Here is a 3,953-nt window from a genome sequence, read left to right on the forward strand (position 1 = left end):
TCAAGGGTTTCCACTCCCAGCCACAAACTGTATATGCAGCCTGTACAGAATGACAGGTGAGGGCTGGAGAGATGGCTCAGCGGTTAAGAGCACTGACTGCTCTTCCAGAGATCCTGAGTTCAACTCCCAGCAACCACATGGTGGCTCACAAACATCTGTAATGAGATCTGGCGCCCTCTTCTGGCCTGCAGGCATACATGCAGACAGAACACTGTATACACAATAAATAAATCTTTAAAAAAAAAAAAAAAAGAATGACAGGTGTGTGTTTACTCAGTGGAATAATGAAATCAGCTCACTTACCATCACCTCCCTCATCCTCTGATTTTCTGCTACAATTCGAACATTCCAGCTCGTCCTCTATAGGGGGTTGACTTATTTATTTGTTTGTTTTTGAAAGAGAGTTTCCCTGTGTAGCCCTGGCTGTCCTGGAACTCTCTCTGTAGACCTGGTGGGCCTTGAACTCACAAAGATCTGCCTAACTTGACTCCTGAGTGCTGGGATTAAAGGCGCGCAACACCACTGTCTGGCTCTTTAGCAGTTTTAAAATGTGTAAAATCTGATTAGTTTCAGGGTGGTGGTGGCACCCAGTACTTGGGCAGAGGCAGATGAATCTGTGAATTTGAGGCCAGCCTTGTCTACAGAGTGAGCTCCAGGACAGCCCGGGCTACGCAGGGAAACCACATCTCAAATAAACAAAACAAAACAAACAAGCATCCGATTAGTTGTCCTCCTGCAGCTGTGCAATAGACCTCTGACGTAAGCGTTGTCTCTGCTGGTTCCAGTGTCCCCGTGTCCCTCTGCTACCCCTCTACTTTTCCTTCTGTCACTTTTTCTCCTCACTTGACTCCGGCTCTACTCCAGTGAGACCCTCTCCCAATTCCCTATCTTCTTTTTCTCTGGGACTCTGCTTCTATAGACCAAAGTGTTTCTCTCTTTTGCCCTTGACTTTGGTGACACTATAGAGCACCTAAGGACAAGCCCCTTTGTTTCTTCATCTGGGCGAGGGGAGGGTGTAAGAGAGCTTCACAGGGTAGAGGGTTCTCAAGCCAAGGCCTGGAGCCCCAAGTGTGAAAAGTACAGACATCCTCCTGGGGAGGGCTAAGTTAGTGCCTCTACCAGGTGGAGAAACTGGGTGTGCCCTGACCTTGAATCCAGTTTCTCACAGCCCCCCCCCCCCCAATCAAGAGTATGCCCTGCACATACTCCTGCCTCTACTACTTTCCCTGCAGCTTGGGAAACGGGACTTGGTATCTGTCTCCATCTGCTCTTGCTACTAATTCAAAGCTCCATCTTTTAAAAAAGGGTTTATTTTTATTAGTTTTTTATTATTCTTTTATGTGTATGGGTGTTTTGCCTGTGCGTATGTCTGTGTATCATGTGTGTGCAATTGTTATGCTGAGTCATGAGCCCCCTCCAGAGATCACCAGGAGTCTGGAGTGCATATGCAAAAGCAAAGAACCTTTATTGCAAGCTCAAGCTTGAGCTCTCTATCTGTTCCGACACAGCAGTTGGGTCAGGGAGAGCCTAGAGCTCAGTTGAGGCAGGGTTTTTACAGAGTAAAGGATGGGACAGGTAGGGGAATTCCAGATTCAGATGGGGATTGAATTCCTGATTGGACAGGAGTGAGGCAACGGAAGTTTTGTCAAACAGTGATTGGTACTGGCGTTGTGGCAAGGAAACTGGCAATCTGTATACAGATTATGTAAGCTATCTTTAATGCTCTAGAGCATTTAGTACTTTTTTGTCTCAAGTCTGATCAGTCACCTACAAGGTACAGTTTGTGGCTTTTCCTGGTTATTGTAATGGTGAGGCCTAGTTCTAGTATTAGTTTGCAGCCTGTCATGGCTGCACTAATGTTAGGCCTCTTCACAATGCCTGAGGTGGCCAGAATTGGGTGTCTGATCCTCGGAGACTGGAGTTGCAGACCATTGTGAGTTGTCTGATGCAGGTGCTGGAACCAAATCTAATCTCTGTCTTTCGAGAAAGCACCGGGTGCTTTCTCTACTGAGCTACCTCCCAACCCTCCAAGTCTTTTCTTCCTTTCCTTTCTTCTTTTGGAGGCAGGGTCTCACTATGTATCTCTGGCTGGCCTGGAACTTGCTATGTAGACAAAGCCGGCCTTGAACTCACAGAGATTCACCTGCCTCTGATTTCCCAGTGCTGGGATTAAAGGCGTGCACCACCAAGCCTGGCAAATCTGGCCTTTCACCCAGAACTGTTCCTCAGCTGGTACCTTCTTGCTTTGTTCTTCTGTCTGTACAGGGTGAACCTGAGTCACTTGGCACTGGTTCTGGCATCTGGGTAGTGTTGTAAAAGCAGGTGGGGCCCAGGCATGTGGAGTTTCATTAACCAGTTCAGTGGCTTACTCTTTGTGGCATCTCTACCAATGCTGTCACTACCCCCATGTACTCCACAGGCCCGAGAGTCTGTGTTACTCTCTTGCATAAACTATGTTCATCTTGATTGTGCACTCACTTACGAGTATCTCTCTGTAGCTGGCAACAGTGACCATTTAAAGAGACTCCAGCCCTGTCCTGTAAGAGCCACTTACAAATATTCATTCCTTCATTCAGTAACTCACATTGACTGAAAAAGGATCAGTCACTGGAGGCTAGAGAGATGGCTCAGCTGTTAAGTCCAGTGTATTGCTCTTGCAGAGAGCTGGGTTCAATTTCCAGCACCCCCATAATGCCTCACAAACAGCTGTAACTCCAGTTGGAGGGTGGGGGCAGCCTCTTCTAGCCTATGCAGGCACTATATGCACCTTTTACAAACGTGTTCACTATTTTCTTTCTTGATATTAAAACAATAAATATTTACTACAGAGAATTTGGATGTTGCTGGGCAATGTTTCACATACTTGTAATCTCAGCACTTTGGGAGATTGGAGTCAGGAGGATCAAGAATTCAAGGTCAAGCAGGGCAGTGGTGCACACCTTTATCCCAGTTCTTGAGAGGCAGAGGCAGCTAGTTGGATCTTTGAGTTCAAGGCCAGCCTGGTCTATAGAGTGAGTTCCAGGACAGCCAAGGCTACACAGGGAAGCCTTGTCTCAAAGAACAAAACAAACCAACCAAACAAACAAACAAAAAAGAATTCAAGATCATCACTGGCTACAGTGAGTTAAGCCCAGAGTTCCATCCCTAGCACCTATAAAACTGCATGGTGGCACATACCTGTAACTCCAAGTGCATTGGAGATGTAGGAAAGAGGATCCGGAGACTCAAACACTTCCTCAGCTACAAAATGAGTTCAAGGCCAGCCTAAACTACATGAAACCATGATCTTAAAACAAATAAATAGGGGTCGTTGGCGGTGGCACACACCTTTGATTCCAGCACTTAGGAGGCAGAGGTAGTTAGATCTCTTGAGTTTGAGGCCAGTTTTACAGAGCGAATTCAGAGAAATTCAAAACAAAACAAAAAACAAAAAAAGGCGAGGGGGCCGGGGACGAAGGGTATCTGTCAGTCTCCAAAGCATGGATCCTTGTCTCCAAAAACCAAATAAAAAGGGGCTGCAGAGGTAAGCAGAGCCCATTCCAGCGACAACAACGCCAGGGATCCGGTGTACAGACCGAGGCAGAGACCGGCAAGGGATGAAGGGGAGTGCCGGGGAAGCCTGAACCCGCGGCATTTGAAAACTGGCTCTCAAGTGCAGAAGGGACTAACTAGTCCCTGGGCGTAGTGAAGGCTACACCAGCAGTCTTCCAGAAAGCCTCAAGCAGCCACCAGCTTCACCGCCCTTTTGGGGGGTCCCGCCCCACTTTCCCGTGTCCATCTAATCCTGGTGGCCAATCGGAAGAGAGAAGAGGCCTTTTCCACACCGCAACCACACTTAGGGGGCGGGGCGGGGGACGGGAGGGGCGGGGTCGACGTGGTCACGTAGCCTGCCCCATTGGCCAAGAGCCTCGGCGGCGCGGAGCGATCTGGAGACGCTCGTTGGTCCTGGCCGG

Source organism: Peromyscus eremicus, chromosome 4 (genome assembly GCF_949786415.1).
Source record: "Peromyscus eremicus chromosome 4, PerEre_H2_v1, whole genome shotgun sequence".
Lineage (NCBI taxonomy): Eukaryota > Metazoa > Chordata > Mammalia > Rodentia > Cricetidae > Peromyscus > Peromyscus eremicus.